This window comes from Schistocerca serialis, chromosome 10, assembly GCF_023864345.2.
Source record: "Schistocerca serialis cubense isolate TAMUIC-IGC-003099 chromosome 10, iqSchSeri2.2, whole genome shotgun sequence".
Classification (NCBI taxonomy): Eukaryota; Metazoa; Arthropoda; class Insecta; order Orthoptera; family Acrididae; genus Schistocerca; species Schistocerca serialis.
The window spans coordinates 72,911,433-72,937,755 of NC_064647.1; the positions used below are offsets into that span (position 1 = coordinate 72,911,433).

The following is a 26,323-nucleotide window of genomic DNA, read 5'->3' on the forward strand; positions in this document are numbered from 1 at the left end:
CCACGCACTGACCACAAAAGATGGAGGCGCCGGGGCTTGACCCCGGGACCTTTCACATGCAAAGCGAACGCTCTACCAACTGAGCTACGCCCCCAAGCACAACCAAGCTGCGCTGTTCCCCATTCTTTACTACTCTTATGTGCACGGACACGATGGTTGGTTGGTTTGCAGGGGTGAAGGGACCAGAGTACAAAGGCGCGGACACGTTCATATACACAAGAGTTCCAAGTAGTTTCGATGCTCTGGTATTACGACTGCAAATTCCGTCCGTTTTTAACGTCTTAAATTGAAGGGGCAGTCACAAGTTGCTCCGTTTTCACTCCATGTCGACAATCACACAGCACCTGAGGTAACAAGCACATCTGAAGCCCCATTGTGCACTCGACTGTTCATGCCAACTCACTGCCTCGCACTTTACTACTGTGTACCACTCTTGTCGTCCAACTGCAAAAGACTGGGCCACAACAAGTTTCCGCGTCTCCATTGCACTGCGCAAACTACGAAACGCTCCCCAAACATGGCACTCTCCCATGCAGACGACTTTTCCGACTTTACACGACGAACACGCAACGCTCACGCTAGTGACACCCTTATTTAGAGCTTGACGTCGCGCCCAAGCGAGTGAGCACATTTCGCCTACGTCTTAGGCCGCCCACCTAGTGTGGCTGCTCGGTGTCTGCAGGCAGCGAGGGGCTGCAAGCTTCCCGTATTCGCGCCTATGTCGCCTCTGCTTGCTTGTCAGAGACAGAGTATCGCAAAACGTACAACTCACTCCATGAATTGATTGCTACGGCATCTGTCATCAGCAGTCACAACTAGCAACACCAGTAGCAGCCGACTGCATGTAAATAATTGGAATGTGCAGTGGGATTTTTGTGAATTCGGCGCAAGGCTGATCTTTCCGACATAGGTTTGAGAATCTTATGGGAACACTTGTACTGTTTCTAAATTAAGTGTAGTGGTGGGAGGAGGGTACTTCCTGCGCATTACAGCACGCTTGCCAATTGTGGCTGCTAATCGTTTGCTCGTATCTGCCTTGACACATTTTCTGACTGTGAATTATTCCACTTGCATGGCAGTGTGCGCATGTTGGTGTGTTAAAAATTCTGGAGGCGCTGGGTATCGATCCCAGTACCTCTCGCATGCTAAGCGAGCGCTCTACCATCTGAGCTACGCCACCAGATGACGAACTGCGCTACATACAGCCATATCAATGACACAGACCTTTGCACTCCAATTATTCCGCCGACAAACACTACTCTCAATGTGTCTGTGAGGGTGTCTTTCTGGTTTCCTGCATTCTGTCTCGAATCGTAGTTGGCCAAAATCAAAGTGGCACGCACGACGTCGAAAATAGCGTTCGGCCAACGCTCTGAGGTAGACGAAAGTGTTGTTCACTCTCTAGACTTCATTGAGGTTAGGCCGTTTTACCTAAGGCAGATTTGCACTCGATGACACCTCGACAACAGCCGGTCCTCACATTTACGTCTTGCTCTCCTTACGTCTGTATACGAGTCTGTGACGCTGGCTTTGCAACATCTTGCGTGCCCTTAGGCTCGCCGCGACCAACACTTACCACGCACTGACCACAAAACATGGAGGCGCCGGGGCTTGAACCCGGGACCTTTCACATGCAAAGCGAACGCTCTACCAACTGAGCTACGCCCCCAAGCACAACCAAGCTGCGCTGTTCCCCATTCTTTACTACTCTTATGTGCACGGACACGATGGTTGGTTGGTTTGCAGGGGTGAAGGGACCAGAGTACAAAGGCGCGGACACGTTCATATACACAAGAGTTCCAAGTAGTTTCGATGCTCTGGTATTACGACTGCAAATTCCGTCCGTTTTTAACGTCTTAAATTGAAGGGGCAGTCACAAGTTGCTCCGTTTTCACTCCATGTCGACAATCACACAGCACCTGAGGTAACAAGCACATCTGAAGCCACATTGTGCACTCGACTGTTCATGCCAACTCACTGCCTCGCACTTTACTACTGTGTACCACTCTTGTCGTCCAACTGCAAAAGACTGGGCCACAACAAGTTTCCGCGTCTCCATTGCACTGCGCAAACTACGAAACGCTCCCCAAACATGGCACTCTCCCATGCAGACGACTTTTCCGACTTTACACGACGAACACGCAACGCTCACGCTAGTGACACCCTTATTTAGAGCTTGACGTCGCGCCCAAGCGAGTGAGCACATTTCGCCTACGTCTTAGGCCGCCCACCTAGTGTGGCTGCTCGGTGTCTGCAGGCAGCGAGGGGCTGCAAGCTTCCCGTATTCGCGCCTATGTCGCCGCTGCTTGCTTGTCAGAGACAGAGTATCGCAAAACGTACAACTCACTCCATGAATTGATTGCTACGGCATCTGTCATCAGCAGTCACAACTAGCAACACCAGTAGCAGCCGACTGCATGTAAATAATTGGAATGTGCAGTGGGATTTTTGTGAATTCGGCGCAAGGCTGATCTTTCCGACATAGGTTTGAGAATCTTATGGGAACACTTGTACTGTTTCTAAATTAAGTGTAGTGGTGGGAGGAGGGTACTTCCTGCGCATTACAGCACGCTTGCCAATTGTGGCTGCTAATCGTTTGCTCGTATCTGCCTTGACACATTTTCTGGCTGTGAATTATTCCACTTGCATGGCAGTGTGCGCATGTTGGTGTGTTAAAAATTCTGGAGGCGCTGGGTATCGATCCCAGTACCTCTCGCATGCTAAGCGAGCGCTCTACCATCTTTTTTTTTTTTTTTTTTTTTTTTTTTTTTTTTTTTTTTTTTGAATTTCCCATCTTTGACGCAATTCTCCAATTTCAGTACTAAAAATGCGAAGCTACTTCTTGCTGTGTCCCATCGCAAGTTACATTCAAGCCCTTATGACGCTGATCAAGCAAGAGGTTGCAAATCAGCTTCAATCGCTTACTGCCATCTCTGTCGCTTGCAGAGGGTACGTCACCCTATGTCATACAATGGCGACTTGCCGCTATTACCAAAGCGGCGGCGGCGCCGACGACGACGACGACGACGACGACGACGACGACAACCGCGAGGGTCTCTACCAGGGGTAGAAAATACATCACAAGAACTAAGTATTTCACGTCGGCATTCTCCAGAGACTGCCAAAAGCAGCAGTTTCTGGTGCCTACTTTAATAGCAGCATTCGCACTATTCATTTGCGAGAGCATTTCTTAAATACCGCACCCATTCATAATTCTTTTTATTCTTGACCGCTTTTTTCGAAAGGGCAAAGGTAGAAGGGGCTGTTACAAAATTCATTTGCCTCCTGTGAGGATCGAACTCACGACCTCTGGTTTACTAGACCAGCGCTCTGCCACTTTTTTTTTTTTTTTTTTTTTTTTTTATTTTTATTTTTTTTTTCAAACAACACAGTAAAACAACATGCATCTTTTGCAGAACTGGAAAACGTCGACCGTGACAGGATTCGAACCTGCAATCTTCGAATCCGGAGGCCGACGCCTTATCCATTTTTTTTTTTTTTTTTTTTTTTTTTTTTTGATCGAGCTCGACACAGTCTGCAAAAGAAATAATTTTAGCAGAGCGTGGTTTCGATCCACGGACCTCTGGTTTTTTTTTTTTTTTTTTTTTACCGGGAATCGAACACGGGCCTCCTGGGTGAAAGCCAGGTATCCTAGCCACTTTTTTTTTTTTTGTTTTTTTTTTTTTTTTTTTTTTTTTTTTTTGTTAAATTGCATTTTCATTGTTGTTAAATAGAAAGCTGGCGGCAAACGTCGGTAGTGGAGCCTTTCCCTCGGGCGCCTGGTGACGTAGGTCGGGGTCAGTGATGCGCCGCAAAAGCAGTGGGGCCTCTTCGCGGCACTGCCATTGCTTCGCACTCCAAACCCCTCCCGTGTCACCAAGAAAGACAACCAGTGGTCACTAGCCTATTCCCACTCTTTCGAAAGCAATGTGGAGCATATTACCAAATGTCTTCTTATGAGCCGGGTACTTGAGCACCTTGTCAAATTCGGTTTCCATGTACATTAAAAATTCAAGTCGATTGTCGCCTCCAACGTTGTTAAAAATGTAACTAGTGAACTTCCCCATGAGCCACATCACTGCATTGTTTTTCGTCTGAGGGAAGTAGCGTTCAGCGGGGCGGTACAAATGCTGAGGAGTGAAAGTGTGCGCAGAAGTCCTGGTGATTAGGGCAAGTTTCTCTCTGGTCCACTGCCAGTTGTAAATATGGCCGCCACACGTATATCGATGACACACAGTGTCGACAAGGTGACATTTGCCACAGAGGTTGGTGTCACTTAACCCTATTCCAAACAGACGTTCATTAGTACAGATGAGATTATTGATAACTTTGTACCACGCTGTCCGTGCATCACTCGAAAGAACCGTACTACTAATATTTTTCCAGACGACGTCCCATGCGAAACCAGGGAACTTGGATTCAATGACATTGTTGCTGTGCAGCCGTTTCCGTTCTGCGAAAATCGCCTTCGCCGTGACTGTCGGCGACCGTAAAAGTTCTTTGCTGATGTAGCTGCGTTCAAGATAAAAGTCCCTTACATGTTTAAGTTTAAAACTGATGTGCTGAAGATTGACGGGTGGATCGATACTTTGTGGCCGGACTATATTGTACAACTTTGCCGTGAGGCATTCCGGGGAGTGGGACATGATAGTTAATGTTCTGTTGACATACAATGCCATTGCTTTACATTTAATGTCCGTCAAACCCAGGCCCCCTTTACAAGGATCCAGAATTGCTGTTTTGACAGAGACACGAAATAATTCCCCACGCCACAAAAAATTTGCTAAGCGGGACATAATGGCCTTCGCTATCATGGCGGGAAGAGGGAAAATTTGTGCAGTGTAGTAAGCCTTAGACAAGATATAAGTATTTAATAAACGAACCCTTTGAAATTGGTCCAGGCAGCGGGAGTGATTGGCAATCAGTGCCCCCTGGATAGTCCGTGAAACCTCGCGCCAATTTATCGAAATCATTCGGAAAATGGATGTCGTCAGGACCATTCCAATAGCTTTATGTTGATGGACATTAGTCGCCCACGCAATGCGCAACTGGGCAAGCCCCTTGAGGTTTAAAAATTTACTTTTTTGAACGTTCTGCCTCGCACCGGATGCCGAACAATAGGTCGCGAGCGCCAACTCAAGTTGTGACACATCCGCCTGATTTCTGATGATGACGCCAACATCATCCGCGTATGCGCCCACCACAGTTTTCATTCCTGAAACTGTAATTCCGGTGAGTCGACATCGTAGCTGTCGTAAAAAGGGTTCTAGAGAAAGAACAAAAAGCAGCATTGACAAGGGACTGCCTTGGGGGACGCCACGTTGTATTCCGATGCGCTTCGTCAACTGGCAATTAACAGAGAGTTGTGCTGTGATTCCCATCGCCACGTTCTGGATGACGGCTATGGAGGTGTCGAGAAACCCCATCCGGCGCAACGTCTCTATCAGATACGGATGATCGACCCTATCAAACGCTTTGTGGAAATCGACAAAAAGCAGTCCACATGTAATATTGCATGCGTGAGTCAGGGCAACGACGTCCCGGTATAAAGCAGCAGTTTGTAAGATGGTCGTCTTAAAGGCGCAGGTCTGTTGGGGGCAAATGATTTTAGCGGTGAGCGGCATAATGCGGTGATGGAGTACTCGAGCTAGAAGTTTATAATCGGAGTTCAAAAGTGAAATCGGTCGGAGGTTGGTTAAACGTTTGCAACCCTTATTCTTCGGGAGAAGTACAATTTTGCATTGTTTAAATTCTGCTGGCACCGGTGTTCCCCGTAAGACTTCATTGATTAGGTGGGTGAACTTGTCTCCTATTAAAGGCCAAAACCTTTTATAGAATTCAACGGGTAGGCCGTCAGGTCCTGGTGATTTGTTAACGGCAGAATTGCAGATGACGGCGTAAACATCATCATTTTCGACAGTCGAAGAAAGAGCGTCATTGTCATCTCCCGTAAGTTGTGGAGTATGAGAGCCAAAAAGTTCGTCATAATCGTCCACATTTGTGTCCCCCGGTGCATACATGTTTGAATAGTAAGCGGAGATTTCCTGGAGTATTCCCTGCTGCGTGCTGAGTTTCGTACCATCCTCGAGTTGAAGTTCGTCTATGAAAGTGCCTCGTCTAGTTTTGCTGTCACGAATAAGATGATACAAGGCAGTAGTCTCATCTGCAATGACGGATTTCGCTTTGGACCGTACCTTAAGGCCCTCCAGTTCTTCACGTTTCAAGCGCAGTAATTTGGCTTTTATCAGTTTGATATCTTTCAGGCGTGTCGTCACGGCTCCCGCCTGATCATAAAGATCCCGTAACACACTGTAATAAAACTCGACGGTGGCTTTCCGTTCCCTAGCCCTGCGGATACTAAAGGATATTAAAACACTCCTGATCTTTGGCTTCGCCCGTCGGGTCCACCATTCGATCACACTTCGAAAGTTGTGAAGTGAACGGAGACACAGCACCCATGCAGCAGTTATTTCGTCGTCTAATTCTGCGTCCGACAATAAAGAAACATTTAGATGCCACTGGTTTCGTACTCGGCGAGCAGGTTGTTGTGGCAGATTGAGACATGTTAACAACGCACTATGGTCGGAGAAAATGACGGGAACAGTTTCAGCGTGCGTTACGTTGCTTTTTAAATCATCCGAGACATAAATTCTGTCGATTCTGCTAGAAGAGTTGGCAACGGTATGAGTAAACTTCACCAACGTGGGGTATCGTACCTCCCACACATCGTGCAGTTTGAGATCAGCAACAAGGCGTCGCAACTCACCAGAATAATTAAAATTAGGAGTCTGATCTTTGCGGCCCAGAACACAATTAAAGTCACCACCGAGTATCAGTGGTGAGGGATTTCGCCGCAAGAGGTAAATGATATCGTCTTTGAAAAACGCGGCTCGTGCTGCCCGGTGACTACTACCAGAGGGTGCATATAAATTGACAAAAGTGACCCCTGCGATGGTAAGCCCAATCCCTCTCCCCGACTCTAACGTATCAACGTTTTGAACGGGAATGCCTTCCCGAACTAAAATGGCAGTACCGACGTGCGCTTCCGGTGAAATATTGGAAAAACATACAAATCCGGTAAAGTCGAGGTGGGGCGATACAACCTCCTGAAGAAATGCGATGTCAGTCGCTGATTCGTAGAGAAACTGTTTGAGAGCAGCGAGTTTTAAATCCGAATGGATCCTGTTAATATTGAGAGTGGAAAGCGTGTAGGATTGCAACATGAAGCACGGAGATGTCTAATCACCTGTCAGGCCATCATTCCACGCCAGAACCTTCGTGAGAATCTGACTTCGAAGGTGCGTCAGCATCGGCGCCGGAACCTTTCTTTTTAGGCTTCCTGCGAACAACATTGACATTGGGTTTCACCGAGTGTCGGCGCCAACCTCCCGTTGAGAAATTCGCAGCGGAAGGCGGGGTAGGAGGATCGGAGCTGACGTCAGGTGCCAGCGCCGCCTCCACTGCACACGGTGATTGCTCAGACTGCAAAACTACTTCCGGCGACCTATCTCTTCCACATGCTCTTTCGATAGCTGAGTGTTGATCAACGGTGGAACCTTCCGTTTGTTTGTTGTCGGGCTGAGGCGGTGACGTAGCCGGCTGTTTACGCCCACGCACTTCCCCGTCCTGTTTACAAACGGTGTCAACATCGGTCGGTCGGTCGGTCTGCATCGGTTGACATGCCTCAGGTGACAGGCGTGGTATTGAAGCTACCGCGGCCTGTTCGTTTACGGGTAAGGGATCCAACTGAGCAACTGGCACCGGTGAATTGGCGCCACAATCCGAAAGCAGGGAATGTTCGGAGCCCGGAACCTCAAACATCGGTGGCGATGTGCCATCGACAGATGACCTAGCCACATTAATGTCATCGTCGTCTGCACTACCGCCATCGTAAGTGCGTCGTCTCTTGTGAGTAACGACACCACTTTGAACAACAGAAGAGTCTGAAGTCTCCTTCCGCGCTGGCGGTGGAAAGTCAGCAGCACGATGCTGCGCCCTATCTTCATCTTTGTCCAGGATGGGGGAACTGGACCCATCTGTCACAGAATTTTCCTTCACAAGGTCGGCCAGAGTCAACCTTTTGCGCTGCTGTAAGTGGGTTTGCAAAACAAAGACCCGTTTCGGACAATCCTGCCTCATATGTCCACTCTCATTACAGACATGACAGGTCAAAGTCTGTCCACTGTACATAACATGAGCCTTATATCCGCAAACTTGAACATGAGAGGGAATATTATACTTGACTTGCATGTCGACCGAACGCACACCGCTAAAGCATTGCAACCGGTGTTGGCTGGACCACCGTTCATTCCTAATTTGCTTAATTTCACCATACTTAGAAAGAACGTCTTTTAAATAACAGTTGTCAACCTCGGGGGGCAAGTTAAAAACACGCACATGCTTGTAATCAACATCAGCATTACAAACTGTGACCTTACTCACCGAATTGTCACGGTGGCGGAATTCAGCTTCCCCATCAAATTTGTTTAATATCCGTTCCAGCACCAAAGGCGAGAGCAGCTTGACATAAAAACAGTATTGTTCCAGATCATAGTAAGCCGTATGTATCTGATCAGATGTGAGGCCAACAACATCAACAATCCAGTCGTGAATTTCCAGTGAACTGGGTTGTACATATCGGGTAGCCTTGTCAAAACCAAAGCGCACAGTAAGCTTCCTGGGAAACATGGTAGACATTGCAGCAGATAAACAGCGGCCAAAACCGCTTTCAAGACAGAAACAAAATTGACGTCGAAAACACAAGTACAAACACACAAAACACTAACACACACGGAACGAAGAGTAACAAGAGCTAGTCGCGACTTCGAAACACAGCAGCTAAGCGGAGCGCTAACACGTCCTCACAGCACGCCGTCTGAAGCGGAACTTGCCACTCTTCTGAGCTACGCCCCCTGCTGACGAACTGCGCTACATACAGCCATATCAATTGCACACACCCATGCACTCCAATTATTCCGCAGACAAACACTACTCTCAATGTGTCTGTGAGGGTGTCTTTCAGGTTTCCTGCATTCTGTCTCGAATCGTAGTTGGCCAAAATCAAAGTGGCACGCACGACGTCGAAAATAGCGTTCGGCCAACGCTCTGAGGTAGACGAAAGTGTTGTTCACTCTCTAGACTTCACTGAGGTTAGGCCGTTTTACCCAAGGCAGATTTGCACTCGATGACACCTCGACAACAGCCGGTCCTCACATTTACGTCTTGCTCTCCTTACGTCAGTATACGAGTCTGTGACGCTGGCTTTGCAACAGCTTGCGTGCCTTTAGGCTCGCCGCGACCAACACTTACCACGCACTGACCACAAAACATGGAGGCGCCGGGGCTTGAACCCGGGACCTTTCACATGCAAAGCGAACGCTCTACCAACTGAGCTACGCCCCCAAGCACAACCAAGCTGCGCTGTTCTCCATTCTTTACTACTCTTATGTGCACGGACACGATGGTTGGTTGGTTTGCAGGGCTGAAGGGAACAGAGTACAAAGGCGCGGACGCGTTCATATACACAAGACTTCCAAGTAGTTTCGATGCTCTGGTATTACGACTGCAAATTCCGTCCGTTTTTAACGTCTTAAATTGAAGGGCCAGTCACAAGTTGCGCTGTTTTCACTCCATGTCGACAATCACACAGCACCTGAGGTAACAAGCACATCTGAAGCCCCATTGTGCACTCGACTGTTCATGCCAACTCACTGCCTCGCACTTTACTACTGTGTACCACTCTTGTCGTCCAACTGCAAAAGACTGGGCCACAACAAGTTTCCGCGTCTCCATTGCACTGCGCAAACTACGAAACGCTCCCCAAACATGGCACTCACCCATGCAGACGACTTTTCCGACTTTACACGACGCTCACGCAACGCTCACGCTAGTGACACCCTTATTTAGAGCTTGACGTCGCGCCCAAGCGAGTGAGCACATTTCGCCTACGGCTTAGGCCGCCCACCTAGTGTGGCTGCTCGGTGTCTGCAGGCAGCGAGGGGCTGCAAGCTTCCCGTATTCGCGCCTATGTCACCTCTGCTTGCTTGTCAGAGACAGAGTATCGCAAAACATACAACTCACTCCATGAATTGATTGCTACGGCATCTGTCATCAGCAGTCACAACTAGCAACACCAGTAGCAGCGGACTGCACGTAAAGAATTGGAATGTGCAGTGGGATTTTTGTGAATTCGGCGCAAGGCTCATCTTTCCGACATAGGTTTGAGAATCTTATGGGAACACGTGTACTGTTTCTAAATTAAGTGTAGTGGTGGGAGGAGGGTACTTCCTGCGCATTACAGCACGCTTGCCAATTGTGGCTGCTAATCGTTCGCTCGTATCTGCCTTGACACATTTTCTGGCTGTGAATTATTCCACTTGCATGGCAGTGTGCGCATGTTGGTGTGTTAAAAATTCTGGAGGCGCTGGGTATCGATCCCAGTACCTCTCGCATGCTAAGCGAGCGCTCTACCATCTGAGCTACGCCCCCTGCTGACGAACTGCGCTACATACAGCCATATCAATTGCACACACCCATGCACTCCAATTATTCCGCAGACAAACACTACTCTCAATGTGTCTGTGAGGGTGTCTTTCAGGTTTCCTGCATTCTGTCTCGAATCGTAGTTGGCCAAAATCAAAGTGGCACGCACGACGTCGAAAATAGCGTTCGGCCAACGCTCTGAGGTAGACGAAAGTGTTGTTCACTCTCTAGACTTCACTGAGGTTAGGCCGTTTTACCCAAGGCAGATTTGCACTCGATGACACCTCGACAACAGCCGGTCCTCACATTTACGTCTTGCTCTCCTTACGTCAGTATACGAGTCTGTGACGCTGGCTTTGCAACAGCTTGCGTGCCTTTAGGCTCGCCGCGACCAACACTTACCACGCACTGACCACAAAACATGGAGGCGCCGGGGCTTGAACCCGGGACCTTTCACATGCAAAGCGAACGCTCTACCAACTGAGCTACGCCCCCAAGCACAACCAAGCTGCGCTGTTCTCCATTCTTTACTACTCTTATGTGCACGGACACGATGGTTGGTTGGTTTGCAGGGCTGAAGGGAACAGAGTACAAAGGCGCGGACGCGTTCATATACACAAGACTTCCAAGTAGTTTCGATGCTCTGGTATTACGACTGCAAATTCCGTCCGTTTTTAACGTCTTAAATTGAAGGGCCAGTCACAAGTTGCGCTGTTTTCACTCCATGTCGACAATCACACAGCACCTGAGGTAACAAGCACATCTGAAGCCCCATTGTGCACTCGACTGTTCATGCCAACTCACTGCCTCGCACTTTACTACTGTGTACCACTCTTGTCGTCCAACTGCAAAAGACTGGGCCACAACAAGTTTCCGCGTCTCCATTGCACTGCGCAAACTACGAAACGCTCCCCAAACATGGCACTCACCCATGCAGACGACTTTTCCGACTTTACACGACGCTCACGCAACGCTCACGCTAGTGACACCCTTATTTAGAGCTTGACGTCGCGCCCAAGCGAGTGAGCACATTTCGCCTACGGCTTAGGCCGCCCACCTAGTGTGGCTGCTCGGTGTCTGCAGGCAGCGAGGGGCTGCAAGCTTCCCGTATTCGCGCCTATGTCACCTCTGCTTGCTTGTCAGAGACAGAGTATCGCAAAACATACAACTCACTCCATGAATTGATTGCTACGGCATCTGTCATCAGCAGTCACAACTAGCAACACCAGTAGCAGCGGACTGCACGTAAAGAATTGGAATGTGCAGTGGGATTTTTGTGAATTCGGCGCAAGGCTCATCTTTCCGACATAGGTTTGAGAATCTTATGGGAACACGTGTACTGTTTCTAAATTAAGTGTAGTGGTGGGAGGAGGGTACTTCCTGCGCATTACAGCACGCTTGCCAATTGTGGCTGCTAATCGTTCGCTCGTATCTGCCTTGACACATTTTCTGGCTGTGAATTATTCCACTTGCATGGCAGTGTGCGCATGTTGGTGTGTTAAAAATTCTGGAGGCGCTGGGTATCGATCCCAGTACCTCTCGCATGCTAAGCGAGCGCTCTACCATCTGAGCTACGCCCCCTGCTGACGAACTGCGCTACATACAGCCATATCAATTGCACACACCCATGCACTCCAATTATTCCGCAGACAAACACTACTCTCAATGTGTCTGTGAGGGTGTCTTTCAGGTTTCCTGCATTCTGTCTCGAATCGTAGTTGGCCAAAATCAAAGTGGCACGCACGACGTCGAAAATAGCGTTCGGCCAACGCTCTGAGGTAGACGAAAGTGTTGTTCACTCTCTAGACTTCACTGAGGTTAGGCCGTTTTACCCAAGGCAGATTTGCACTCGATGACACCTCGACAACAGCCGGTCCTCACATTTACGTCTTGCTCTCCTTACGTCAGTATACGAGTCTGTGACGCTGGCTTTGCAACAGCTTGCGTGCCTTTAGGCTCGCCGCGACCAACACTTACCACGCACTGACCACAAAACATGGAGGCGCCGGGGCTTGAACCCGGGACCTTTCACATGCAAAGCGAACGCTCTACCAACTGAGCTACGCCCCCAAGCACAACCAAGCTGCGCTGTTCTCCATTCTTTACTACTCTTATGTGCACGGACACGATGGTTGGTTGGTTTGCAGGGCTGAAGGGAACAGAGTACAAAGGCGCGGACGCGTTCATATACACAAGACTTCCAAGTAGTTTCGATGCTCTGGTATTACGACTGCAAATTCCGTCCGTTTTTAACGTCTTAAATTGAAGGGCCAGTCACAAGTTGCGCTGTTTTCACTCCATGTCGACAATCACACAGCACCTGAGGTAACAAGCACATCTGAAGCCCCATTGTGCACTCGACTGTTCATGCCAACTCACTGCCTCGCACTTTACTACTGTGTACCACTCTTGTCGTCCAACTGCAAAAGACTGGGCCACAACAAGTTTCCGCGTCTCCATTGCACTGCGCAAACTACGAAACGCTCCCCAAACATGGCACTCACCCATGCAGACGACTTTTCCGACTTTACACGACGCTCACGCAACGCTCACGCTAGTGACACCCTTATTTAGAGCTTGACGTCGCGCCCAAGCGAGTGAGCACATTTCGCCTACGGCTTAGGCCGCCCACCTAGTGTGGCTGCTCGGTGTCTGCAGGCAGCGAGGGGCTGCAAGCTTCCCGTATTCGCGCCTATGTCACCTCTGCTTGCTTGTCAGAGACAGAGTATCGCAAAACATACAACTCACTCCATGAATTGATTGCTACGGCATCTGTCATCAGCAGTCACAACTAGCAACACCAGTAGCAGCGGACTGCACGTAAAGAATTGGAATGTGCAGTGGGATTTTTGTGAATTCGGCGCAAGGCTCATCTTTCCGACATAGGTTTGAGAATCTTATGGGAACACGTGTACTGTTTCTAAATTAAGTGTAGTGGTGGGAGGAGGGTACTTCCTGCGCATTACAGCACGCTTGCCAATTGTGGCTGCTAATCGTTCGCTCGTATCTGCCTTGACACATTTTCTGGCTGTGAATTATTCCACTTGCATGGCAGTGTGCGCATGTTGGTGTGTTAAAAATTCTGGAGGCGCTGGGTATCGATCCCAGTACCTCTCGCATGCTAAGCGAGCGCTCTACCATCTGAGCTACGCCCCCTGCTGACGAACTGCGCTACATACAGCCATATCAATTGCACACACCCATGCACTCCAATTATTCCGCAGACAAACACTACTCTCAATGTGTCTGTGAGGGTGTCTTTCAGGTTTCCTGCATTCTGTCTCGAATCGTAGTTGGCCAAAATCAAAGTGGCACGCACGACGTCGAAAATAGCGTTCGGCCAACGCTCTGAGGTAGACGAAAGTGTTGTTCACTCTCTAGACTTCACTGAGGTTAGGCCGTTTTACCCAAGGCAGATTTGCACTCGATGACACCTCGACAACAGCCGGTCCTCACATTTACGTCTTGCTCTCCTTACGTCAGTATACGAGTCTGTGACGCTGGCTTTGCAACAGCTTGCGTGCCTTTAGGCTCGCCGCGACCAACACTTACCACGCACTGACCACAAAACATGGAGGCGCCGGGGCTTGAACCCGGGACCTTTCACATGCAAAGCGAACGCTCTACCAACTGAGCTACGCCCCCAAGCACAACCAAGCTGCGCTGTTCTCCATTCTTTACTACTCTTATGTGCACGGACACGATGGTTGGTTGGTTTGCAGGGCTGAAGGGAACAGAGTACAAAGGCGCGGACGCGTTCATATACACAAGACTTCCAAGTAGTTTCGATGCTCTGGTATTACGACTGCAAATTCCGTCCGTTTTTAACGTCTTAAATTGAAGGGCCAGTCACAAGTTGCGCTGTTTTCACTCCATGTCGACAATCACACAGCACCTGAGGTAACAAGCACATCTGAAGCCCCATTGTGCACTCGACTGTTCATGCCAACTCACTGCCTCGCACTTTACTACTGTGTACCACTCTTGTCGTCCAACTGCAAAAGACTGGGCCACAACAAGTTTCCGCGTCTCCATTGCACTGCGCAAACTACGAAACGCTCCCCAAACATGGCACTCACCCATGCAGACGACTTTTCCGACTTTACACGACGCTCACGCAACGCTCACGCTAGTGACACCCTTATTTAGAGCTTGACGTCGCGCCCAAGCGAGTGAGCACATTTCGCCTACGGCTTAGGCCGCCCACCTAGTGTGGCTGCTCGGTGTCTGCAGGCAGCGAGGGGCTGCAAGCTTCCCGTATTCGCGCCTATGTCACCTCTGCTTGCTTGTCAGAGACAGAGTATCGCAAAACATACAACTCACTCCATGAATTGATTGCTACGGCATCTGTCATCAGCAGTCACAACTAGCAACACCAGTAGCAGCGGACTGCACGTAAAGAATTGGAATGTGCAGTGGGATTTTTGTGAATTCGGCGCAAGGCTCATCTTTCCGACATAGGTTTGAGAATCTTATGGGAACACGTGTACTGTTTCTAAATTAAGTGTAGTGGTGGGAGGAGGGTACTTCCTGCGCATTACAGCACGCTTGCCAATTGTGGCTGCTAATCGTTCGCTCGTATCTGCCTTGACACATTTTCTGGCTGTGAATTATTCCACTTGCATGGCAGTGTGCGCATGTTGGTGTGTTAAAAATTCTGGAGGCGCTGGGTATCGATCCCAGTACCTCTCGCATGCTAAGCGAGCGCTCTACCATCTGAGCTACGCCCCCTGCTGACGAACTGCGCTACATACAGCCATATCAATTGCACACACCCATGCACTCCAATTATTCCGCAGACAAACACTACTCTCAATGTGTCTGTGAGGGTGTCTTTCAGGTTTCCTGCATTCTGTCTCGAATCGTAGTTGGCCAAAATCAAAGTGGCACGCACGACGTCGAAAATAGCGTTCGGCCAACGCTCTGAGGTAGACGAAAGTGTTGTTCACTCTCTAGACTTCACTGAGGTTAGGCCGTTTTACCCAAGGCAGATTTGCACTCGATGACACCTCGACAACAGCCGGTCCTCACATTTACGTCTTGCTCTCCTTACGTCAGTATACGAGTCTGTGACGCTGGCTTTGCAACAGCTTGCGTGCCTTTAGGCTCGCCGCGACCAACACTTACCACGCACTGACCACAAAACATGGAGGCGCCGGGGCTTGAACCCGGGACCTTTCACATGCAAAGCGAACGCTCTACCAACTGAGCTACGCCCCCAAGCACAACCAAGCTGCGCTGTTCTCCATTCTTTACTACTCTTATGTGCACGGACACGATGGTTGGTTGGTTTGCAGGGCTGAAGGGAACAGAGTACAAAGGCGCGGACGCGTTCATATACACAAGACTTCCAAGTAGTTTCGATGCTCTGGTATTACGACTGCAAATTCCGTCCGTTTTTAACGTCTTAAATTGAAGGGCCAGTCACAAGTTGCGCTGTTTTCACTCCATGTCGACAATCACACAGCACCTGAGGTAACAAGCACATCTGAAGCCCCATTGTGCACTCGACTGTTCATGCCAACTCACTGCCTCGCACTTTACTACTGTGTACCACTCTTGTCGTCCAACTGCAAAAGACTGGGCCACAACAAGTTTCCGCGTCTCCATTGCACTGCGCAAACTACGAAACGCTCCCCAAACATGGCACTCACCCATGCAGACGACTTTTCCGACTTTACACGACGCTCACGCAACGCTCACGCTAGTGACAGCCTTATTTAGAGCTTGTCGTCGCGCCCAAGCGAGTGAGCACATTTCGCCTACGGCTTAGGCCGCCCACCTAGTGTGGCTGCTCGGTGTCTGCAGGCAGCGAGGGGCTGCAAGCTTTCCGTATTCGCGCCTATGTCACCTCTGCTTGCTTGTCAGAGACAGAGTATCGCAAAACATACAACTCACTCCATGAATTGATTGCTACGGCATCTGTCATCAGCAGTCACAACTAGCAACACCAGTAGCAGCCGACTGCACGTAAAGAATTGGAATGTGCAGTGGGATTTTTGTGAATTCGGCGCAAGGCTCATCTTTCCGACATAGGTTTGAGAATCTTATGGGAACACGAGTACTGTTTCTAAATTAAGTGTAGTGGTTGGAGGAGGGTACTTCCTGCGCATTACAGCACGCTTGCCAATTGTGGCTGCTAATCGTTCGCTCGTATCTGCCTTGACACATTTTCTGGCTGTGAATTATTCCACTTGCATGGCAGTGTGCGCATGTTGATGTGTTAAAAATTCTGGAGGCGCTGGGTATCGATCCCAGTACCTCTCGCATGCCAAGCGAGCGCTCTACCATCTGAGCTACGCCCCCTGCTGACGAACTGCGCTACATACAGCCATATCAATTGCACACACCCATGCACTCCAATTATTCCGCAGACAAACACTACTCTCAATGTGTCTGTGAGGGTGTCTTTCAGGTTTCCTGCATTCTGTCTCGAATCGTAGTTGGCCAAAATCAAAGTGGCACGCACGACGTCGAAAATAGCGTTCGGCCAACGCTCTGAGGTAGACGAAAGTGTTGTTCACTCTCTAGACTTCACTGAGGTTAGGCCGTTTTACCCAAGGCAGATTTGCACTCGATGACACCTCGACAACAGCCGGTCCTCACATTTACGTCTTGCTCTCCTTACGTCAGTATACGAGTCTGTGACGCTGGCTTTGCAACAGCTTGCGTGCCTTTAGGCTCGCCGCGACCAACACTTACCACGCACTGACCACAAAACATGGAGGCGCCGGGGCTTGAACCCGGGACCTTTCACATGCAAAGCGAACGCTCTACCAACTGAGCTACGCCCCCAAGCACAACCAAGCTGCGCTGTTCTCCATTCTTTACTACTCTTATGTGCACGGACACGATGGTTGGTTGGTTTGCAGGGCTGAAGGGAACAGAGTACAAAGGCGCGGACGCGTTCATATACACAAGACTTCCAAGTAGTTTCGATGCTCTGGTATTACGACTGCAAATTCCGTCCGTTTTTAACGTCTTAAATTGAAGGGCCAGTCACAAGTTGCGCTGTTTTCACTCCATGTCGACAATCACACAGCACCTGAGGTAACAAGCACATCTGAAGCCCCATTGTGCACTCGACTGTTCATGCCAACTCACTGCCTCGCACTTTACTACTGTGTACCACTCTTGTCGTCCAACTGCAAAAGACTGGGCCACAACAAGTTTCCGCGTCTCCATTGCACTGCGCAAACTACGAAACGCTCCCCAAACATGGCACTCACCCATGCAGACGACTTTTCCGACTTTACACGACGCTCACGCAACGCTCACGCTAGTGACACCCTTATTTAGAGCTTGACGTCGCGCCCAAGCGAGTGAGCACATTTCGCCTACGGCTTAGGCCGCCCACCTAGTGTGGCTGCTCGGTGTCTGCAGGCAGCGAGGGGCTGCAAGCTTCCCGTATTCGCGCCTATGTCACCTCTGCTTGCTTGTCAGAGACAGAGTATCGCAAAACATACAACTCACTCCATGAATTGATTGCTACGGCATCTGTCATCAGCAGTCACAACTAGCAACACCAGTAGCAGCGGACTGCACGTAAAGAATTGGAATGTGCAGTGGGATTTTTGTGAATTCGGCGCAAGGCTCATCTTTCCGACATAGGTTTGAGAATCTTATGGGAACACGTGTACTGTTTCTAAATTAAGTGTAGTGGTGGGAGGAGGGTACTTCCTGCGCATTACAGCACGCTTGCCAATTGTGGCTGCTAATCGTTCGCTCGTATCTGCCTTGACACATTTTCTGGCTGTGAATTATTCCACTTGCATGGCAGTGTGCGCATGTTGGTGTGTTAAAAATTCTGGAGGCGCTGGGTATCGATCCCAGTACCTCTCGCATGCTAAGCGAGCGCTCTACCATCTGAGCTACGCCCCCTGCTGACGAACTGCGCTACATACAGCCATATCAATTGCACACACCCATGCACTCCAATTATTCCGCAGACAAACACTACTCTCAATGTGTCTGTGAGGGTGTCTTTCAGGTTTCCTGCATTCTGTCTCGAATCGTAGTTGGCCAAAATCAAAGTGGCACGCACGACGTCGAAAATAGCGTTCGGCCAACGCTCTGAGGTAGACGAAAGTGTTGTTCACTCTCTAGACTTCACTGAGGTTAGGCCGTTTTACCCAAGGCAGATTTGCACTCGATGACACCTCGACAACAGCCGGTCCTCACATTTACGTCTTGCTCTCCTTACGTCAGTATACGAGTCTGTGACGCTGGCTTTGCAACAGCTTGCGTGCCTTTAGGCTCGCCGCGACCAACACTTACCACGCACTGACCACAAAACATGGAGGCGCCGGGGCTTGAACCCGGGACCTTTCACATGCAAAGCGAACGCTCTACCAACTGAGCTACGCCCCCAAGCACAACCAAGCTGCGCTGTTCTCCATTCTTTACTACTCTTATGTGCACGGACACGATGGTTGGTTGGTTTGCAGGGCTGAAGGGAACAGAGTACAAAGGCGCGGACGCGTTCATATACACAAGACTTCCAAGTAGTTTCGATGCTCTGGTATTACGACTGCAAATTCCGTCCGTTTTTAACGTCTTAAATTGAAGGGCCAGTCACAAGTTGCGCTGTTTTCACTCCATGTCGACAATCACACAGCACCTGAGGTAACAAGCACATCTGAAGCCCCATTGTGCACTCGACTGTTCATGCCAACTCACTGCCTCGCACTTTACTACTGTGTACCACTCTTGTCGTCCAACTGCAAAAGACTGGGCCACAACAAGTTTCCGCGTCTCCATTGCACTGCGCAAACTACGAAACGCTCCCCAAACATGGCACTCACCCATGCAGACGACTTTTCCGACTTTACACGACGCTCACGCAACGCTCACGCTAGTGACACCCTTATTTAGAGCTTGACGTCGCGCCCAAGCGAGTGAGCACATTTCGCCTACGGCTTAGGCCGCCCACCTAGTGTGGCTGCTCGGTGTCTGCAGGCAGCGAGGGGCTGCAAGCTTCCCGTATTCGCGCCTATGTCACCTCTGCTTGCTTGTCAGAGACAGAGTATCGCAAAACATACAACTCACTCCATGAATTGATTGCTACGGCATCTGTCATCAGCAGTCACAACTAGCAACACCAGTAGCAGCGGACTGCACGTAAAGAATTGGAATGTGCAGTGGGATTTTTGTGAATTCGGCGCAAGGCTCATCTTTCCGACATAGGTTTGAGAATCTTATGGGAACACGTGTACTGTTTCTAAATTAAGTGTAGTGGTGGGAGGAGGGTACTTCCTGCGCATTACAGCACGCTTGCCAATTGTGGCTGCTAATCGTTCGCTCGTATCTGCCTTGACACATTTTCTGGCTGTGAATTATTCCACTTGCATGGCAGTGTGCGCATGTTGGTGTGTTAAAAATTCTGGAGGCGCTGGGTATCGATCCCAGTACCTCTCGCATGCTAAGCGAGCGCTCTACCATCTGAGCTACGCCCCCTGCTGACGAACTGCGCTACATACAGCCATATCAATTGCACACACCCATGCACTCCAATTATTCCGCAGACAAACACTACTCTCAATGTGTCTGTGAGGGTGTCTTTCAGGTTTCCTGCATTCTGTCTCGAATCGTAGTTGGCCAAAATCAAAGTGGCACGCACGACGTCGAAAATAGCGTTCGGCCAACGCTCTGAGGTAGACGAAAGTGTTGTTCACTCTCTAGACTTCACTGAGGTTAGGCCGTTTTACCCAAGGCAGATTTGCACTCGATGACACCTCGACAACAGCCGGTCCTCACATTTACGTCTTGCTCTCCTTACGTCAGTATACGAGTCTGTGACGCTGGCTTTGCAACAGCTTGCGTGCCTTTAGGCTCGCCGCGACCAACACTTACCACGCACTGACCACAAAACATGGAGGCGCCGGGGCTTGAACCCGGGACCTTTCACATGCAAAGCGAACGCTCTACCAACTGAGCTACGCCCCCAAGCACAACCAAGCTGCGCTGTTCTCCATTCTTTACTACTCTTATGTGCACGGACACGATGGTTGGTTGGTTTGCAGGGCTGAAGGGAACAGAGTACAAAGGCGCGGACGCGTTCATATACACAAGACTTCCAAGTAGTTTCGATGCTCTGGTATTACGACTGCAAATTCCGTCCGTTTTTAACGTCTTAAATTGAAGGGCCAGTCACAAGTTGCGCTGTTTTCACTCCATGTCGACAATCACACAGCACCTGAGGTAACAAGCACATCTGAAGCCCCATTGTGCACTCGACTGTTCATGCCAACTCACTGCCTCGCACTTTACTACTGTGTACCACTCTTGTCGTCCAACTGCAAAAGACTGGGCCACAACAAGTTTCCGCGTCTCCATTGCACTGCGCAAACTACGAAACGCTCCCCAAACATGGCACTCACCCATGCAGACGACTTTTCCGACTTTACACGACGCTCACGCAACGCTCACGCTAGTGACACCCTTATTTAGAGCTTGACGTCGCGCCCAAGCGAGTGAGCACATTTCGCCTACGGCTTAGGCCGCCCACCTAGTGTGGCTGCTCGGTGTCTGCAGGCAGCGAGGGGCTGCAAGCTTCCCGTATTCGCGCCTATGTCACCTCTGCTTGCTTGTCAGAGACAGAGTATCGCAAAACATACAACTCACTCCATGAATTGATTGCTACGGCATCTGTCATCAGCAGTCACAACTAGCAACACCAGTAGCAGCGGACTGCACGTAAAGAATTGGAATGTGCAGTGGGATTTTTGTGAATTCGGCGCAAGGCTCATCTTTCCGACATAGGTTTGAGAATCTTATGGGAACACGTGTACTGTTTCTAAATTAAGTGTAGTGGTGGGAGGAGGGTACTTCCTGCGCATTACAGCACGCTTGCCAATTGTGGCTGCTAATCGTTCGCTCGTATCTGCCTTGACACATTTTCTGGCTGTGAATTATTCCACTTGCATGGCAGTGTGCGCATGTTGGTGTGTTAAAAATTCTGGAGGCGCTGGGTATCGATCCCAGTACCTCTCGCATGCTAAGCGAGCGCTCTACCATCTGAGCTACGCCCCCTGCTGACGAACTGCGCTACATACAGCCATATCAATTGCACACACCCATGCACTCCAATTATTCCGCAGACAAACACTACTCTCAATGTGTCTGTGAGGGTGTCTTTCAGGTTTCCTGCATTCTGTCTCGAATCGTAGTTGGCCAAAATCAAAGTGGCACGCACGACGTCGAAAATAGCGTTCGGCCAACGCTCTGAGGTAGACGAAAGTGTTGTTCACTCTCTAGACTTCACTGAGGTTAGGCCGTTTTACCCAAGGCAGATTTGCACTCGATGACACCTCGACAACAGCCGGTCCTCACATTTACGTCTTGCTCTCCTTACGTCAGTATACGAGTCTGTGACGCTGGCTTTGCAACAGCTTGCGTGCCTTTAGGCTCGCCGCGACCAACACTTACCACGCACTGACCACAAAACATGGAGGCGCCGGGGCTTGAACCCGGGACCTTTCACATGCAAAGCGAACGCTCTACCAACTGAGCTACGCCCCCAAGCACAACCAAGCTGCGCTGTTCTCCATTCTTTACTACTCTTATGTGCACGGACACGATGGTTGGTTGGTTTGCAGGGCTGAAGGGAACAGAGTACAAAGGCGCGGACGCGTTCATATACACAAGACTTCCAAGTAGTTTCGATGCTCTGGTATTACGACTGCAAATTCCGTCCGTTTTTAACGTCTTAAATTGAAGGGCCAGTCACAAGTTGCGCTGTTTTCACTCCATGTCGACAATCACACAGCACCTGAGGTAACAAGCACATCTGAAGCCCCATTGTGCACTCGACTGTTCATGCCAACTCACTGCCTCGCACTTTACTACTGTGTACCACTCTTGTCGTCCAACTGCAAAAGACTGGGCCACAACAAGTTTCCGCGTCTCCATTGCACTGCGCAAACTACGAAACGCTCCCCAAACATGGCACTCACCCATGCAGACGACTTTTCCGACTTTACACGACGCTCACGCAACGCTCACGCTAGTGACACCCTTATTTAGAGCTTGACGTCGCGCCCAAGCGAGTGAGCACATTTCGCCTACGGCTTAGGCCGCCCACCTAGTGTGGCTGCTCGGTGTCTGCAGGCAGCGAGGGGCTGCAAGCTTCCCGTATTCGCGCCTATGTCACCTCTGCTTGCTTGTCAGAGACAGAGTATCGCAAAACATACAACTCACTCCATGAATTGATTGCTACGGCATCTGTCATCAGCAGTCACAACTAGCAACACCAGTAGCAGCGGACTGCACGTAAAGAATTGGAATGTGCAGTGGGATTTTTGTGAATTCGGCGCAAGGCTCATCTTTCCGACATAGGTTTGAGAATCTTATGGGAACACGTGTACTGTTTCTAAATTAAGTGTAGTGGTGGGAGGAGGGTACTTCCTGCGCATTACAGCACGCTTGCCAATTGTGGCTGCTAATCGTTCGCTCGTATCTGCCTTGACACATTTTCTGGCTGTGAATTATTCCACTTGCATGGCAGTGTGCGCATGTTGGTGTGTTAAAAATTCTGGAGGCGCTGGGTATCGATCCCAGTACCTCTCGCATGCTAAGCGAGCGCTCTACCATCTGAGCTACGCCCCCTGCTGACGAACTGCGCTACATACAGCCATATCAATTGCACACACCCATGCACTCCAATTATTCCGCAGACAAACACTACTCTCAATGTGTCTGTGAGGGTGTCTTTCAGGTTTCCTGCATTCTGTCTCGAATCGTAGTTGGCCAAAATCAAAGTGGCACGCACGACGTCGAAAATAGCGTTCGGCCAACGCTCTGAGGTAGACGAAAGTGTTGTTCACTCTCTAGACTTCACTGAGGTTAGGCCGTTTTACCCAGGCAGATTTGCACTCGATGACACCTCGACAACAGCCGGTCCTCACATATACGTCTTGCTCTCCTTACGTCAGTATACGAGTCTGTGACGCTGGCCTTTGCAACAGCTTGCGTGCCTTTAGGCTCGCCGCGACCACACATTACCACGCACTGACCACAAACACATGGAGGCGCCGGGGCTTGAACCCGGGACCTTTCACATGCAAAGCGAACGCTCTACCAACTGAGCTACGCCCCCAAGCACAACCAAGCTGCGCTGTTCTCCATTCTTTACTACTCTTATGTGCACGGACACGATGGTTGGTTGGTTTGCAGGGCTGAAGGGAACAGAGTACAAAGGCGCGGACGCGTTCATATACACAAGACTTCCAAGTAGTTTCGATGCTCTGGTATTACGACTGCAAATCCGTCCGGTTTTTAACGTCTTAAATTGAAGGGCCAGTCACAAGTTGCGCTGTTTTCACTCCATGTCGACAATCACACAGCACCTGAGGTAACAAGCACATCTGAAGCCCCATTGTGCACTCGACTGTTCATGCCAACTCACTGCCTCGCACTTTACTACTGTGTACCACTCTTGTCGTCCAACTGCAAAAGACTGGGCCACAACAAGTTTCCGCGTCTCCATTGCACTGCGCAAACTACGAAACGCTCCCCAAACATGGCACTCACCCATGCAGACGACTTTTCCGACTTTACACGACGCTCACGCAACGCTCACGCTAGTGACACCCTTATTTAGAGCTTGACGTCGCGCCAAGCGAGTGAGCACATTTCGCCTACGGCTTAGGCCGCCCACCTAGTGTGGCTGCTCGGTGTCTGCAGGCAGCGAGGGGCTGCAAGCTTCCCGTATTCGCGCCTATGTCACCTCTGCTTGCTTGTCAGAGACAGAGTATCGCAAAACATACAACTCACTCCCATGAATTGATTGCTACGGCATCTGTCATCAGCAGTCACAACTAGCAACACCAGTAGCAGCGGACTGCACGTAAAGAATTGGAATGTGCAGTGGGATTTTTTGTGAATTCGGCGCAAGGCTCAATCTTTCCGACATAGGTTTGAGAATCTTATGGGAACACGTGTACTGTTTCTAAATTAAGTGTAGTGGTGGAGGAGGGTACTTCCTGCGCATTACAGCACGCTTGCCAATTGTGCTGCTAATCGTTCGCTCGTATCTGCCTTGACACATTTTCTGGCTGTGAATTATTCCACTTGCATGGCAGTGTGCGCATGTTGGTGTGTTAAAAATTCTGGAGGCGCTGGGTATCGATCCCAGTACCTCTCCGCATGCTAAGCGAGCGCTCTACCATCTGAGCTACGCCCCCTGCTGACGAACTGCGCTACATACAGCCATATCAATTGCACACACCCATGCACTCCAATTATTCCGCAGACAAACACTACTCTCAATGTGTCTGTGAGGGTGTCTTTCAGGTTCCTGCATTCTGTCTCGAATCGTAGTTGGCCAAAATCAAAGTGGCACGCACGACGGTCGAAAATAGCGTTCGGCCAACGCTCTGAGGTAGACGAAAGTGTTGTTCACTCTCTAGACTTCACTGAGGTTAGGCCGTTTTACCCAAGGCAGATTTGCACTCGATGACACCTCGACAACAGCCGGTCCTCACATTACGTCTTGCTCTCCTTACGTCAGTATACGAGTCTGTGACGCTGGCTTTGCGAAACAGCTTGCGTGCCTTTAGGCTCGCCGCGACCAACACTTACCACGCACTGACCACAAAACATGGAGGCGCCGGGGCTTGAACCCGGGACCTTTCACATGCAAAGCGAACGCTCTACCAACTGAGCTACGCCCCCAAGCACAACCAAGCTGCGCTGTTCTCCATTCTTTACTACTCTTATGTGCACGGACACGATGGTTGGTTGGTTTGCAGGGCTGAAGGGAACAGAGTACAAAGGCGCGGACGCGTTCATATACACAAGACTTCCAAGTAGTTTCGATGCTCTGGTATTACGACTGCAAATTCCGTCCGTTTTTAACGTCTTAAATTGAAGGGCCAGTCACAAGTTGCGCTGTTTTCACTCCATGTCGACAATCACACAGCACCTGAGGTAACAAGCACATCTGAAGCCCCATTGTGCACTCGACTGTTCATGCCAACTCACTGCCCTCGCACTTTACTACTGTGTACCACTCTTGTCGTCCAACTGCAAAAGACTGGGCCACAACAAGTTTCCGCGTCTCCATTGCACTGCGCAAACTACGAAACGCTCCCCAAACATGGCACTCACCCATGCAGACGACTTTTCCGACTTTACACGACGCTCACGCAACGCTCACGCTAGTGACACCCTTATTTAGAGCTTGACGTCGCGCCCAAGCGAGTGAGCACATTTCGCCTACGGCTTAGGCCGCGCCCACCTAGTGTGGCTGCTCGGTGTCTGCAGGCAGCGAGGGGCTGCAAGCTTCCCGTATTCGCGCCTATGTCACCTCTGCTTGCTTGTCAGAGACAGAGTATCGCAAAACATACAACTCACTCCATGAATTGATTGCTACGGCATCTGTCATCAGCAGTCACAACTAGCAACACCAGTAGCAGCGGACTGCACGTAAAGAATTGGAATGTGCAGTGGGATTTTTGTGAATTCGGCGCAAGGCTCATCTTTCCGACATAGGTTTTGAGAATCTTATGGGAACACGTGTACTGTTTCTAAATTAAGTGTAGTGGTGGGAGGAGGGTACTTCCTGCGCATTACAGCACGCTTGCCAATGTGGCTGCTAATCGTTCGCTCGTATCTGCCTTGACACATTTTCTGGCTGTGAATTATTCCACTTGCATGGCAGTGTGCGCATGTTGGTGTGTTAAAAATTCTGGAGGCGCTGGGTATCGATCCCAGTACCTCTCGCATGCTAAGCGAGCGCTCTACCATCTGAGCTACGCCCCCTGCTGACGAACTGCGCTACATACAGCCATATCAATTGCACACACCCATGCACTCCAATTATTCCGCAGACAAACACTAC

The 26,323-nt window shown here is 49.9% G+C and overlaps 25 non-coding genes across 25 annotated transcripts; all 25 read right to left on the bottom strand.

The window, feature by feature from the left end:
- Positions 1-21: 21 nt before the first annotated feature.
- On the bottom strand, positions 22-94 carry Trnaa-ugc (transfer RNA alanine (anticodon UGC)). The gene has a single exon. It is a non-coding gene; the product is annotated as a tRNA-Ala (tRNA).
- A 1,013-nt stretch (positions 95-1,107) lies between these two features.
- On the bottom strand, positions 1,108-1,180 carry Trnaa-agc (transfer RNA alanine (anticodon AGC)). The gene has a single exon. It is a non-coding gene; the product is annotated as a tRNA-Ala (tRNA).
- Positions 1,181-1,596: 416 nt separating this feature from the next.
- Positions 1,597-1,669, bottom strand: Trnaa-ugc (transfer RNA alanine (anticodon UGC)). Its single transcript has one exon. It is a non-coding gene; the product is annotated as a tRNA-Ala (tRNA).
- Positions 1,670-9,329: 7,660 nt separating this feature from the next.
- Positions 9,330-9,402, bottom strand: Trnaa-ugc (transfer RNA alanine (anticodon UGC)). Its single transcript has one exon. It is a non-coding gene; the product is annotated as a tRNA-Ala (tRNA).
- Positions 9,403-10,415: 1,013 nt separating this feature from the next.
- Trnaa-agc (transfer RNA alanine (anticodon AGC)) lies at positions 10,416-10,488 on the bottom strand. The gene has a single exon. It is a non-coding gene; the product is annotated as a tRNA-Ala (tRNA).
- Positions 10,489-10,904: 416 nt separating this feature from the next.
- Trnaa-ugc (transfer RNA alanine (anticodon UGC)) lies at positions 10,905-10,977 on the bottom strand. Its single transcript has one exon. It is a non-coding gene; the product is annotated as a tRNA-Ala (tRNA).
- Positions 10,978-11,990: 1,013 nt separating this feature from the next.
- Positions 11,991-12,063, bottom strand: Trnaa-agc (transfer RNA alanine (anticodon AGC)). The gene has a single exon. It is a non-coding gene; the product is annotated as a tRNA-Ala (tRNA).
- Positions 12,064-12,479: 416 nt separating this feature from the next.
- Trnaa-ugc (transfer RNA alanine (anticodon UGC)) lies at positions 12,480-12,552 on the bottom strand. The gene has a single exon. It is a non-coding gene; the product is annotated as a tRNA-Ala (tRNA).
- Positions 12,553-13,565: 1,013 nt separating this feature from the next.
- Trnaa-agc (transfer RNA alanine (anticodon AGC)) lies at positions 13,566-13,638 on the bottom strand. Its single transcript has one exon. It is a non-coding gene; the product is annotated as a tRNA-Ala (tRNA).
- Positions 13,639-14,054: 416 nt separating this feature from the next.
- Trnaa-ugc (transfer RNA alanine (anticodon UGC)) lies at positions 14,055-14,127 on the bottom strand. The gene has a single exon. It is a non-coding gene; the product is annotated as a tRNA-Ala (tRNA).
- Positions 14,128-15,140: 1,013 nt separating this feature from the next.
- Trnaa-agc (transfer RNA alanine (anticodon AGC)) lies at positions 15,141-15,213 on the bottom strand. The gene has a single exon. It is a non-coding gene; the product is annotated as a tRNA-Ala (tRNA).
- Positions 15,214-15,629: 416 nt separating this feature from the next.
- On the bottom strand, positions 15,630-15,702 carry Trnaa-ugc (transfer RNA alanine (anticodon UGC)). Its single transcript has one exon. It is a non-coding gene; the product is annotated as a tRNA-Ala (tRNA).
- Positions 15,703-16,715: 1,013 nt separating this feature from the next.
- Trnaa-ggc (transfer RNA alanine (anticodon GGC)) lies at positions 16,716-16,788 on the bottom strand. Its single transcript has one exon. It is a non-coding gene; the product is annotated as a tRNA-Ala (tRNA).
- A 416-nt stretch (positions 16,789-17,204) lies between these two features.
- Trnaa-ugc (transfer RNA alanine (anticodon UGC)) lies at positions 17,205-17,277 on the bottom strand. Its single transcript has one exon. It is a non-coding gene; the product is annotated as a tRNA-Ala (tRNA).
- A 1,013-nt stretch (positions 17,278-18,290) lies between these two features.
- Positions 18,291-18,363, bottom strand: Trnaa-agc (transfer RNA alanine (anticodon AGC)). Its single transcript has one exon. It is a non-coding gene; the product is annotated as a tRNA-Ala (tRNA).
- Positions 18,364-18,779: 416 nt separating this feature from the next.
- Trnaa-ugc (transfer RNA alanine (anticodon UGC)) lies at positions 18,780-18,852 on the bottom strand. Its single transcript has one exon. It is a non-coding gene; the product is annotated as a tRNA-Ala (tRNA).
- A 1,013-nt stretch (positions 18,853-19,865) lies between these two features.
- Positions 19,866-19,938, bottom strand: Trnaa-agc (transfer RNA alanine (anticodon AGC)). Its single transcript has one exon. It is a non-coding gene; the product is annotated as a tRNA-Ala (tRNA).
- Positions 19,939-20,354: 416 nt separating this feature from the next.
- Positions 20,355-20,427, bottom strand: Trnaa-ugc (transfer RNA alanine (anticodon UGC)). Its single transcript has one exon. It is a non-coding gene; the product is annotated as a tRNA-Ala (tRNA).
- Positions 20,428-21,440: 1,013 nt separating this feature from the next.
- On the bottom strand, positions 21,441-21,513 carry Trnaa-agc (transfer RNA alanine (anticodon AGC)). Its single transcript has one exon. It is a non-coding gene; the product is annotated as a tRNA-Ala (tRNA).
- Positions 21,514-21,929: 416 nt separating this feature from the next.
- Trnaa-ugc (transfer RNA alanine (anticodon UGC)) lies at positions 21,930-22,002 on the bottom strand. Its single transcript has one exon. It is a non-coding gene; the product is annotated as a tRNA-Ala (tRNA).
- Positions 22,003-23,015: 1,013 nt separating this feature from the next.
- Trnaa-agc (transfer RNA alanine (anticodon AGC)) lies at positions 23,016-23,088 on the bottom strand. Its single transcript has one exon. It is a non-coding gene; the product is annotated as a tRNA-Ala (tRNA).
- Positions 23,089-23,505: 417 nt separating this feature from the next.
- On the bottom strand, positions 23,506-23,578 carry Trnaa-ugc (transfer RNA alanine (anticodon UGC)). Its single transcript has one exon. It is a non-coding gene; the product is annotated as a tRNA-Ala (tRNA).
- A 1,013-nt stretch (positions 23,579-24,591) lies between these two features.
- Positions 24,592-24,665, bottom strand: Trnaa-agc (transfer RNA alanine (anticodon AGC)). The gene has a single exon. It is a non-coding gene; the product is annotated as a tRNA-Ala (tRNA).
- Positions 24,666-25,082: 417 nt separating this feature from the next.
- Trnaa-ugc (transfer RNA alanine (anticodon UGC)) lies at positions 25,083-25,155 on the bottom strand. The gene has a single exon. It is a non-coding gene; the product is annotated as a tRNA-Ala (tRNA).
- Positions 25,156-26,171: 1,016 nt separating this feature from the next.
- Trnaa-agc (transfer RNA alanine (anticodon AGC)) lies at positions 26,172-26,244 on the bottom strand. Its single transcript has one exon. It is a non-coding gene; the product is annotated as a tRNA-Ala (tRNA).
- Positions 26,245-26,323: the final 79 nt, after the last annotated feature.